This window comes from Magnolia sinica, chromosome 6, assembly GCF_029962835.1.
Source record: "Magnolia sinica isolate HGM2019 chromosome 6, MsV1, whole genome shotgun sequence".
NCBI classification, from domain to species: Eukaryota; Viridiplantae; Streptophyta; class Magnoliopsida; order Magnoliales; family Magnoliaceae; genus Magnolia; species Magnolia sinica.
This window is the reverse complement of record NC_080578.1, coordinates 103301813-103315425: the sequence shown is the minus strand read 5'-3', so window position 1 is coordinate 103315425 and position 13613 is coordinate 103301813. Positions and strand designations below refer to the sequence as shown.

Sequence of the window (13613 nt, the reverse complement as noted above, 5' to 3'; positions counted from 1 at the left end):
GTGGTCATTTGGATGACATATAAATATCTCAATGGACCCAGGTAGGTTTCACCGGTAGTCATTGCGCCCTATGTACTCACATCGTGTGGCTTATTTGACTTTTAAATCTACCTCATTTTTTAGCCTACCCCTAACATAAGTTGTGGGCCCACATACATCAACTGGCCCAAAGAGTCATGGCAGGGTTGGCATGTAGCAATTCATATCGGTTAACATTGTGCATGCAACAAAGCGTGGAGATTGAATGGCAGCCATTGCAATACTCGAGCCTACTGTGATGTTTCCCACAATTCTACTCAGTCCATCATTTCAACCGGATCAGTTTAGGGGTAGGCTCAAAAATGAGGTGGATCCAAAACTCAAGTCTGCCATAAGGGTGTATATGGAACATTGACCGTTCAAACATCTTTTGATCAACTTGAGTTTCAGAATCCAACAAGAATAGGAGGGGCCACATGTGAAGGATGGATTAGATGTCATCAAAACATCACAGTAAGCCCCACACAATGAGTTTGTGGGTAGAAACGTGAGTGTGTATTGGATCCGGCCTAAAGGCTAAAACAATGAACCGATGATCGTGACTATCAGGTAGATTGATGAATTTATAGCAAATGAAAATAGAATTTTCAATGACCAATGACTAGCATTCAATTCTAAAAATAAAAGGTTAGGATATTCTACCAAGCTTGATTATGGACCAATAGTTGGTTGCTCCTGGCTAGAATATGGGCAGTTCAAATCATACACCTCAGCTTGTGGCCATAGGAGGGAAAATGACCTTGCACTGGGAAACAAAAGGAAAATAAACAGGAGAAAAAGAAATTTGCATTTCGCACAAAGATATAAACACCTCCTAAATGTTGTCAAATGTCTTTAATGTAATTGAGGTCAAGGGCACGTAGATTCCATTAACTAACCACTGACTGCCATAAAAAAATCTAAAAAAATTCCAGTTGCTCTGTTAAATGGTTTTGAAGTTGCTACTCGATGCCAGGGAAGGCGGCTTCAATGTCATCTATTAGTCTTTTATGGCAGTCAATGCCACCAAATGTCCCATCGATGGAGCGCGTATCATTGTGTAAGTGCATGATTTGTTTCTAATTCCGATTGTGATAGAATATATATCGAGTGTAATTGGAATTAAGATATTCTAAGTGAATATTAAGACATTCCTAGGGTGTTTTAGAGCAAAGCTAGGGTTTTGAGAAGAGATTTTGGGGTTGTTCATATTAGTAATCGCATTTATATCTTGTAATATCATTTCATAGTGTCTAGATTGTCGCTTTGTGCCTGGTTTTTTTCTATGAAAGTTTTTCCACATAAAAATCATGTGATCTTTGCGTGTTTCGATTTGTGTTTGATTTCGCCTTGCTTGATTGAATTTGAGTTTGCTTCTACGCGATCCCCTAACATACCCACCGTGTATAGATCATCACATCAATGTATTTTGGGACCATATTGACATGTTTCAAATTCAAATTGTGCTTCATGTTCGGCTTGCCATAAATATAAGCAACCCAAAATACTAAGTTGCTTCAAAACTCAAGTGGGTGTAACCGAAAGAAATAATGTAAAATAAATTCACCAACCTAATATTCCTATTTCAAGTGATTTGACCAACCTGATATTCCAAAAGTCTTGAACTTGATAGGGTGCATCTTACTAATGGGCTGGATGGGTATAGACACAAGGGTAGGCAACAATACAATTGTATATTTTTCTATGGTGGGCCCTTTCCTCGATCGTTCTCACTATTTTGGCACCTGAGTTTGATTTTGGGCTGAATTTTAGATAAGAGTTAATAATAAATGGGTGCAACTGGTGAATGAAATGTATTTCAGAAAAAAAAAAAAAAAACATGACGGAATAACTACAGAGCTCTCCTTTTGTATCAGATCGACACGGCCCAGTTGCAATGACAGACAGATCAAGTACAGAACAGGTCGGGTCAGCAATGAATGCAACAACTCATGCCAATTGATCAAAGGTGTAAAATCATGCCTAAAATCACTAAATTCACCATGGTGTGGCCCATATGAGTCCATCTTGGTGGGGCATGTTAGACGAATGAATTGGATAGCATATACAAACCATAATGGATACCACACACCTTTTAAAAGGTTTTTAGGTGGGTGTCTATCTGAACGTTCCCACCTGCTTTTCAAATCAGCTAGATTTTTGGGTTCATGTCCGAATTTGACCTTTGCTCCCATTCAAATAAGTTAGATTTTTGGTTTCATGTCCAAAATTGGCCTTTGTTCCCAAAAAGTTAGCTACGTTTTTGGGTTCATGTCCAAATTTGACCTTTGCTCTTGTTATGGGAAAAATAGGCCGGCCAATAATTCAAGGTCAGGTCAGACACTCGTGCACTTAATTAGGTTGGGCAACAATAAACCTAAATGGGAAATCTGTCACTCGACTTCGGAATGAGTAGCAGCTGGGCTCGAGCTCGGTCTCTCGTTAGCAGGTCTTGAAATAGGCCGACCTACACAACACCAAAGGAAGCCCAAACATGTGACGAAAGGATCAGGTCAGGCCTCTGGTTAGCGTCCCCCTAGCTCGGGTCGGCTAAGACCACATTAGCCTCCTACTGCACACCTCTAGTGATTCCGAACAATCAGAAATTTGCTCGGGATCTTCTCCAAAGAACTCAAAAAGTATCCGCGACACACTCGGGATCCCGAGATCTTCACCAAGGATCTCGGGAAATTCTCTTACTCATTTAGGATCCAAATTCCTCTGCAATACATACCTACCAAATAGGAAGATCTCCCCTACGTCATTGTCTCTCCTCAACTATAAATATGAGAACCTCTAATGGTAAAAGGTACGCACAATCTCTAGCCTAAAACCCCCTTACTAGACCCAGATTCCTTACTTGATTTAGGCATCGGAGGGTCCCTCGTACTAGCCAGGGTCTCCTTTGTTCGTCCCTTGTACAAGTATACAAAGGTGAAACGAAAAGATTTTTGTATCAACAGCTCCCAAAAAATCAAGTTGATTCAATACTTAAGTGCATCACTGCTAAAGTTTTTGAAAACAAAGCAGAAAATAAAATTTCTTAAAGGTTTAGATTAATTAATTAAGCTTTGTGGATCACCATCAGATATCATGAAGCATCTACAATTAATTAAAAATATTGAGACTTTGGATCTACTCATACCTTTTTATCGTTGCTATTGAGTACTGTTAGATGGTCGATGCTGTATTTGAAAGGAAAAGGTTCTTTTTCAGATCTATATCAAATGAGCAGATGAAGAAGGCCTACATACACAACCTTAGGAAAAGGGTGTGGTAGATGGATGGATGGGCAGATAGTGTTTTTTTTTTTTATTTTTTTTATTTTTTTTATTTTTTATTTTTATAGATTGCAGAGGAATGAAACAAAGGTATTGATGGAAGTGGTGCTGTGAAAAATCTATGGATGTGACTTCACTTTTAAGAAGCTGAGGAGAGGAAGGCAGAGAAACTGCTGAGAAAAGAGAGAGTAAATCACTTGAAATTAGAGCAAATCACTTTTAAGAAGCTGAGGAGAGGAAGGTAGAGAAACTGCTGAGAAAAGGGAAAGTAAATCACTTGAAATTAGAGCAAAGAGGAGAGGAACAAAGAGAAACTTCTGAGAAAAAGAGGAAGGTAGAGAAACTGCTGAGAAAAGAGAAAGTAAATCACTTGAAATTAGAGCAAAGGAGAGGAAGAAAGAGAAACTGCTGAGAAAAAGAGGAAGGAAATCGCTTGAAATTAGAGCTGAGGTGAGGAAGGAAGAGAAACCAGTGAGAAAAGAGAGAGTAATTAAAATCACTTGAAATTAGAGCTGAGGACAGAAGGAATAGAAACTACAAAGAAAAGAAAGTAAATCACCGAAATGACAATGTTTTAGTGACGTCAACTCAACCTATCATGCGCGGCCCTCCTCTTCTCGTGGATTCCTAGTCCAGCCAGCAGGCGAGCAGTCAAGTTCACGTCGTTGGAAGCTACAAGGGGCCTACCAAGATATGTGTGAGAAATCTACACGGTCCATTAATTTTTCTAGCTCATGTTAGGACATGATTTGAAAAATGAAACAAATCCACAACTCAAATACACTACACTAATACGAAATTGTTGGGTTGAAATGCTCAACGTTTAACTTCATGGGGCCACAAAAGTCTTGGAATCAGTTGCACTAGTTCTCATGAGAACTTTTTGAGAATACATCATACTTGATGTGCATCCTTAATCTGAACAGTCCACGTGTGATGTAGCACCCCGTGAGACTTTTAGAGCCCAAACTTTGGTGGGCTATGAAAAAAGAAAACAATTTCCTGCCTTGATTTACGTCTCTTTGCTATGACTCACCAAAGTTTTAGATCAGGGTGAAAATTAGACCTTAGGGTTTCATGGGATGCCACATCACATGAACCGTTTGGATTAGACGCCCATGACATATGCATAAAGGTGAGCATGCCCCACACACACACATAGAATGACCTGATCAATGGTTTGAATGGCATATAAACAATATAGTGGGCCCTAAGAGGGTTTTAGTGGTGGGCATTTCTATCCACACTCCATGGAGTGGTCCCATTAAGTTTTGGATCTGCCTCATTTTTGGCGTGACCTACTAATATGAGCTGGATAAACTGATGACCTGGCCTTTAATGTCCAATCATCCTAATCAGATGCATCTTTCGAATGGATTAGATGACATACAAAATGTGGTAGGCTCAAATACAACCTGGAAGGATTTTACCATGGGTGTCCACATCCCAGCTATAACATTTGTGGCATAGCTCACTTGAGTTCTGAGTTGGCCGCATTTTTGTTTGCAACCGAGAACATTAGGGGTCATTTGGCACCATGAATTTGGGAGGATTTGATGGTATATTTGGCCCCGTAAAGTAATTGGGGTTTCAAATCCCCATCCATGGTGAAAGCTTGGATTACATCTAAAATCCTTAAAGAGTTACATGTGTAACATGTGTGTCATGCTAGACTACTAAATTATTGTGCACATGACCCACTGATGATATCCCAAAACAATTAGATTATCAATTGCATCACTATAATTACTTTAATATGATAATATGCACTGTCCAAACATTGTTCATGTAAATCAACAATTAAAAATCATTGATTAGTCTTTCAGATGTGATCTTGTGCTTGTGGCCCATCAGAGACTTAGAATTTCATCATTTTCAGACAAAGTATATATTTCAACAGGCTTATTATATAGTGTCAAACATTACATACGTACATTAATTATAGATATTAAAATTGATTTAGTAATTAAATTCAAATCCTTATAAATATATTATACACAATTACTTTTGGAATACAGGAGACTATGAATCTATGGTGCCAAATACAATAGGAGGATTTCAAATATAGGGGGTTCCGCATCCATGCTCCCAAACAGACTTTTAGGAGTCTATTAGTGGCCCTATCACGCTGAATTGTGGATTAAGCTTCAAAAATGTTTGTACCCGGGACAGAACAAAAGCAAAAGAAAAAGCATTAGTCAACATCGACGGTGAAATTTGTGTAGCTGTCTTCCAATCAAATGGAAATGCATACACACAACACATGCGCCCCTTTCTTTCCCCCTGACATGTCATTTCCTGTCAGAAAAAGAAAATTGGGCCTCAACATAAGGATCACCAAAACCAGGATAGATAGTCTACTTATTCTCATTTTATGGTCGTGGCCCACCTAATGAGCATATAGGTCTAATTATTTCCCTAAAAGACGTTTATGGTACAGCCTACCTTTTGAACGGCTCGGATGATCCACAAAAATGATATGATGGAAGGAAACAAATCATTGTAAGAAAATTCACATAAGGGCTCTTGCACGCGGACATTTCTCCACTAAGAAGCGTTTGAACAAATCGGCGCTATTTCCTTCCTCGGCCTCACCACAGTGAGTGATAGGGATGTGATGCATGCCATGAAAGACTTCTTAGATAAGTAACTTATTTTAGATAAGTAAGTTTGATTTAAGATTAATTATAAGTAACTTTTTTACTTACAAATTTCTTAATTACTTAAAAAAATCAAAATAAGCAACTTGAGGCATTAACTTACAATCCAAATGCCCACTAAAAGTCTTTCAAATTGTATTTGGGGCCTATTGTCTTTTGCATCTAATCCACTGGGAGAAAGCATCCATTCAGGATAAATGAATAATTTAAAAAATGGAGCCATTACAAAAATCAGATGAGCCACAAAATGTGATTTTAGAGGTTTTGGGCATGATTTTACAAGATAAGGCCCGCTGGAGTTTTGGACCAACCAAAGTTCTAGAAGCTAAAAAGATTAGATCGAGGCATATCAATGAAGGATGGATTAGATGTCGCTAAAACATCAAGATGAGCCCCACAAGTGGATTTGATCTGTCCTAAAAAAAAAAAAAAGAAGCTATTTTGCTACTGGTGCTGCTTATTGTAGAGTGTGTAGATGATCTGATGATTTTTATCAGCACTCGATGTAGATGAGTTTATAACAATGGAAATAAACTTCCCACGAAATAGCATTCAATTGTAAAAAGCGAAAATTAAAATCCTCTTTAAAGTATTCTTATGGACCAATAATTCATTTGTCCTGGCAAGACATGCACAGCTGGAGCCGAATCACTCAGCATGTGAGCCCCAGGAGGTGGCAAAATGAGCTGGAATTGGAAAACGAAAGCCAAAGATATAGAAAGAGATAATAAAGGGGCGCGGATGGGCTGGTGTACCTCAGTAGTTACACCAGCTATATGACGTAAGCAAGTTCTTTGGGTCTGGTCATGAGGTATTTGTTATATCCAAACCGTACATACATTTGGCGAGCTCGTCTTAAGGGTTGAGACGAAAAATAAGACATATATAACTATCAAGTGGACCACACTGCAAAAAGCAGTGGGGGATTGAATGTCTACCATTGAAACTTTTTTTGGGCTCAATGAAGTTTTGGATGAATATGAAATTTGTTTTTCCTCTTCATTTAGGTCTTTGTAACTTTATAGATAGATTGGATAGAAAGTAAACGTTGTAGTGGGCCTACGAATTTATTAATGGTAAAAATCATTATCTCAGCGGCTATTTGTGGTGTGGTCCACATGATCTTTGAATATGATTTATTTTTTGGGTAATGCTCTAAAATGATATCTAAAAATAGATGAACGGTGCAGATATAATAAATACATTACTGTGAGGCCCATGTAACTTTGATCTCCTTTGAGCCGTTCGTACAACTCGGAGGTCGAGTTGCGTCAGTGGGAAACGGATTGGCTACTCCCCTGACATCGTCCTCGTGGCTGGTGGTTGGTGCTCTTTGGGCCCCACAATGATGTATGTATTTCATCACATCCGTTCACCCATTTTCAAAGATTATTTTAGGGTTCTATGCCAAAAATGGGGGAGATATAAATCTTAGGTGGACCACACCACAGGAAAAGAATAGTGATTGGATATCCATCATTTAAATCCTCCTAAGGCCCAGTGTACTGTTTATTTGACATCCAATCTGTTGATTAGGTCATAAAGACCCAAATTAAGGGATAAAACAAAGATCATCTTAATCCAATATTTTTATGGCTCCCAAAAAAGTTTTAATGGTCAATGTTCATTCAACTCTGTTTCTAGTAATGTGGTCCACTTGAAATTGGGATATAATTCATTTTTTTTGTAATACTATGAAATGATCTAGAACGATAGATGGACGGCATGGATGAAACACATACATCATGGTGGATCCCACAGAGCACCGACTACCAGCCATTGGCCGGTGGGCCAATCCGTATCCGCGTCAGTGCTCGTCTTCGCACGATACGTACATAGAAGCCGTGCCCAGTGGTTTGTTTACAGAGTGGCGGGCTCCACCCCACGGAGGTGAAAATTCATGGATGTACTACGAAGAAATGCAGTCCACGTCTCATGGAATTCCTTCGTTGCCAAGAAATGCAAGGCAATGCGATTCACGCGAGAAGAAATTGAAAATGTCACTCGCGGCATCTGCTCCAACACGGAACATTCGTGCCGGATCTGAACCACTCATCACTGACGGGCAATCGCACAAACCCTGGACTAACCCACCAGAACATAACGCAATGTCGATGTTCATAATTTTCAGATCATTCACTCATGCTGTCATTATGTATGTGCGACTACACATTGGGGCCCACTATTTGGACGGACTGGATTGACGTACATGTATGCCACACGTGCGAAAGGTGAGCTACCACAGCAGTTGCAACGACGAAAGGAGCAAAACGCGAGTCGTACGGATTTCGAATAATTTTAAATGTTACGAATGACCATGACATCCATGCCATGAGTCTCAAAACCATGCCGAGATACCATCAATATCACCACAAGAAGTTTGCTTGAATACGTTTGGACGTAGTACAATGTGATACGTCGCGATTTTATCCATTTAATATGTAAATATTTCAATGATCCAAGCGGTTTATAAGATGGTCCTCAACTTCTTTCGTACATAAAAAACAAATATTATTTTCATTGAGTTATTTTAACCATTTGAAATTTGGCTATTTTCTTTGAAGATAGACGATCTATATTTGTATAATAAGATAGTATTTTCTTGAATCTCCTATCCAATGGAACTAATATCACATGAACGGTCTGGATCATTGAAAACAAAAACAAATGCAATGGATAAAAAACAGACGTATTGTATCAAATTACGTGGGGATGTACTTGACTAAGCCTCTCCCCCATAAGGAAGACCAGGAGGCGAGAGAAAAACAAGCCTACTCACGCGAGTAGGATTAACATACTAAACGAAGGAAGCACGTGTACTAGTCGCATACTTGCCCAAGATCCAGACCGTTCACCTAGTAGCCGGTGAGACACACGTGCAACTTTTCTATTGGTTGGTTTCATGATCTATGTTTTGGTAGGCCCAACTGTGACCAGATAGGCCTGGCATTTGTGGCCAGTTGCATACCCCATGCCATGTGAAGACCTGCATGTCTTCTAACACGCGTGCCAGGCTGCATGTGTGCCCGTGAGTAGTACTATTACATTATATTCTATTGGTCTAACAGGCACCGTGGTCTATACGCCGAGAGATGATAAAAAGGAAGTTATGTGCACGTACACGCTAGCCCTGTTGCTAATGGAAAGAAAGTGACATGCATTGGAGATGTAATTTTTTTTTAATGATTTTTGATTGTATTGTTATAAAAAAAATTGATTTCAAATATACAAATATGTGTATAAATTTGATGATTTAACGCTGAAGTAAGTTGTCATTTGGACGGGAGTAAATGAGATATTTTAAGAGGAATAAAAATTAAATGAGAAAGAGGTGGGTTTTGATAGGCCTAAATACAGTAAATGAGACCAATTTGAAATTGATGATTAGTATAAGATGCTTTATTTTGTCTCTTTTGGAGAGTCCGATGATTAAACAATAATCCTTCATGCGACTAAGCCTCTAACTTCTTAAATAAATGATCTGTTTTTGTTCAATTTTACTTGATATGGTAGTGCAACATTGTAATGTTCCATATCACTAAATTAAGAAATGAGACCACCCAAAAGAAAAGCATTTCAAATGAAGAATTGTGGCATGCCCATGCGCAATCAAATAAGGGCACATTATACCTGCACAAGCCATCAAGTGCACCACCTAATATTTGGCCTTCAAACGGAACATGACATCGGTCCATACTTGAGACCAACTTCACCATAGAAAACAATATAAAATCATGGTAAACTTGGTGCATCCCTCGTGGGTTTTATAGCACTATTATTCATTCCACCTATTTGCGTCATATGAGCGTTGAGCCCAACACTCAACTAATGGTGGGCATTCCATACCAACCCTTTCTAGGGTGAACAGACCGATTTTTTGGTTTTGGGGTGAAAATGAGGCCAACACTAAAAGCTCATTTGGATACCACCAAATAAGTTACTTTTTCTACTTATAGCAATAAATAAGTGGCTTATTTTAGATAAGTAAATTTGGTTTATGATTAGTTATAAATAACTTTTTAACTTAAAAGTACATAATCACTTCAATTAGTGTTTTTAGCTTTTCTATTTATTTTATAAGTTACTGAAGAGAGGCATATAGAGGAGAAGTTGATACGTTTGTTATTTGCCAAAAGTACTTATCTTCTTAATAAGTAGAAATTAAGATAAGCTACCTGTGAAATAAGTACATGGTTAGAGTACCCATAGGTGGTGAAATCCCACTATGGTGTGAGTGTGTGGTTGTGTGTGCATGTGTGCATGTGTGGGTGTATATGCATGTGGAAAAAATGATAATTTGTCTTGAGCAACTTAGAATCCAAATGCCCCCTAAATGATCTCGGTGGACCTCTTGCTCGTTGTCCCTACGTGCTGATCAATTAGTAGCTCTTAATCTGATTACCCTTCTTTGATTTGTTTCCTATATTTCTGTTTAAGCATGTATTGCTTGCCAACATTGAGAAAGTTAAGAGTAGACTAATTTAGTAGGATATTCCAAGATCGGTCCATCTAGATGAAAGAGTTCAGGCAAATGGCTTGGATAGGTCAACCACTGCAAGCTATGCTCAGAACGAGGAAGTTTCCTGCTTGAAATGGCATAGGAAACTTGACCTATGCAAGAGCGGATTAGGCGAGGCCCAGGCCCACCATGATGTATTATGCATCCACACCGTCCACCCATTTTTCTAGATCATTTTTGGGAATTGTTCCAAAAATGAAGCAAATCCAATTATCAGGTGGACCATGCTATAGGAAAGAATGGTCATTCACCATTTATCGAATTTTTTTTTTCTTTTTCTTTTTCTTTTCACACACACACACCACCACACACTCACACTAGCGGAATTTCACCACCTATGGATACTCGAACCCTTGACCTGGTGTTGAAACTCCGGAGAGTCTACCACCCGAGCAAGAATAAGGATCCTTATCAACAGATTGGATTGAAATTAAACACTACTTAAACATTTAGGTGCGACCTAAGAAGTTTTTAATGGTAGGGCATTCAATCACAACTGTTTCCCATGGTATGGTCCACCACATAATTAGATCAACTTCATTTTTGGATAATGCCCTAGAATGATCTAGAAAAATGGACGGACACTGTGGATACAGAATAAATACATCAAGGTGGGCCCTACAATAAGGGCTGCATCATCTAGGGCGAGTCCGGGGTCTCACCTAATCCGCTCCCTGCCTACAATTTCTTTTATTGAAAAAGCTCGTTTGTTAAGCTTTAAACATGAGAAACTACAGGGTAATGACCCAAGGAATTATCGTTATAAAACGTGGCTGGATGCTTTCGCAAGGATACTATGTTTTCATTCCCGGTAAGTGGATCCAAGTTTTCATAATCCAAACTATTAATCTATTGATCATCATTATAAATAAAGAATGCCCCAAGCAAATCCCCAATTTAAGAATTTTTAAGGAGAAATCTCAAGACAGGTAAATTTAGACTCCTGTTACGTTTCTCTTCTCACCTTGTATGTTACACCATAAATATAAAATGTTACTATCATTCCACTAAGGAAATGCTTTTGAATGCTCCTTGTTGCAATTGGATATGACTTTAAGTTACAGAGAACTCATTGAAGATCCATTAATCCAGTAAGGTTTCTTTGGATGCTTGCAAGATGAGCACTTCTGCAAAAAATGATAAAATTCCAAGCCTTGGATGGGTCACATGCATAGGATCATAGACGATTAACTAATCAACATTTTTTAAGTTTTTATTTACATGGCCCATATTTAAACTAATTATATCATTCTATTGATGTAATTTAATTTCATAATGCAGTTGATAATATGATTGTTTTAGGACATCATCAATGGATCATGCATGGTACAATAGATTAGTAGCCTAGTAACACATGTTACATATGCAATTCACTTTATTTAAAAAAAATAAAAGAAAATAAAAAATAAAAAAACTAATCAATAATCCAAGGAAAAGGGAGAGATCATTAAACTCACCAAAAGTGAGCATCTAAATTTCCTGTTAAATGACTGGTGAGTTTGGAATATCCTTAAAATCCCTTTAAATTTGCAATGCCAAACAACCCCTAGAGAGGAAGTAAAAACGCGGAGAGGCTTTTCTAAGGTTGTCCAATTTGGAAGTTGATAATGCCTCATTATTTAGTTGATATTATGGTAGATGAACAATGTCCATTCAATACAATTATTTTGGTGAGCAACATATGGTACATATTTCACAAAGTCATTGTACGCCATGCACAATGAATACTTTCGACCCTATAGGAAGTAGGTGGGCCCCACTATAATGTTTGTTAAAAATCTATCCGGTTCATCTGCTTTGCAAGCTCATGTGAGGACGTGAGCCCAAGAATAACGCAAATAGATAAGGGCCTGTTTGGGGGCGTGGATTTGAAATCATCTTGTTATGTTTTGCACCATATATTGAGAATCAACTTTAACCCAAAGTAGATATAGGTAGTATATATGTAGGGATTTGAATTTAATTATTGAATCAACTTTAATATCCCTAATTACTGAACTTATAAAATTTTTGACACAATAGTTGTAATGAGCCTGTTGAAATATATACTTTGCCAAAAATGATGAAATTCTAAGTCTCGGATGGGCCACAACCACAAGATCACATCCAAGTGACTAGCCAACGATTTTTAACCGTTGATTTACATAGACAATGTTTGGATAGTGTTGATCATCGTATTAAAGTAGTTAGAGTGGTGCAATTAATAATCTAATTATTTTAAGATATTGTTAGTGGGCCATGTGTCCAATAGATTAATAGTATGGTGTTACGCATGTTACACGTGTAACTATGAGGATGATTTCAGATGTAATCCAAAGTCCCGCCTTGGATTTCAAACCCCTAATTGAGGGGATCTGAAATCCTGTGGATCTACAACCCGCGGGTACTTTATGGTGCCAAACAACGAGTGGATTTAAAATCCCCCTAAAACCATGGTACCAAACGACCCCTAACTCAAGTAATCCACGTGGTAGAAAAAGTGATGAGGATTGAATATCCACCGTTGAAACATTCTTTCGACCACGTAAATTTTGAATCACGTTGATATTTTTGTGAACTCATCTCAATAGAAATGATGAAAGGTTTAGATGGCATATAAACATTAAGGTGTACTTTGTAAAGGTTTCAATGGCAGGCATTTCCCCCTCCACTTTTTACTATGGTGTGGCCCACTTTAGAATCTGCTAAATTTTAAGCACGTGAGCTGACTAATCGGATGGATGGAGGGATTTCTGGCAAACATCGCGGTGGGCAGGCAATAAGCGTCCGAAAGCGGTCTAACCCAATAAACCATTGACTTGCCCATTGGTGTAATATGAACCGTTCTATGGCCAATAATCGAATGGAAACACAAAAAACAAATTTATTTTATTTTATTTTCCACTAATTTATCGCTGCCTTGGAGATGGACGCGGATTTCCTGCGAAAGCCTTTCGCAGGAAGTTCCTGCGCAAGGATGCTGGGTGGGGCCACCACCATTGTTTTTGGGAAATATACTCCGTTCATCCGTTTTGCAAGATAATTTTAGGACAAGCTACAAAAAACGAGGTGGATCCAAGACTCAAGTGGGCCACACGAGAGGAAACAGGAGGGATTCAGTTAGAACCGTTGAAGCATTCTTATGACCATAAAAGC

General features: G+C 38.4%; 1 protein-coding gene and 1 long non-coding RNA gene across 9 annotated transcripts in view; one reads left to right on the top strand and one right to left on the bottom strand.

The window, feature by feature from the left end:
- LOC131249354 (probable disease resistance protein At1g62630) overlaps positions 1 to 13613 on the bottom strand; it is a 57291-nt gene that overhangs the window by 6391 nt on the left and 37287 nt on the right. For 2 of the 8 annotated variants that reach the window (XM_058250067.1, XM_058250068.1), the window contains exons 1-2: positions 3859 to 4974; positions 682 to 784 (exon numbers count right to left, since the gene is read on the bottom strand). The gene's annotated coding sequence lies outside the window, so the exon portion shown is untranslated. Of the gene's footprint in view, positions 1 to 681; positions 785 to 3163; positions 3421 to 3858; positions 4975 to 13613 lie in introns of those variants that run through there. The other 6 variants (XM_058250065.1, XM_058250066.1, XM_058250063.1 and 3 more) reach the window with 4 other exon arrangements.
- Positions 3440 to 3783, top strand: LOC131249360 (uncharacterized). Its single transcript, XR_009172803.1, has 2 exons — positions 3440 to 3540; positions 3634 to 3783. It is a non-coding gene; the product is annotated as an uncharacterized LOC131249360 (long non-coding RNA).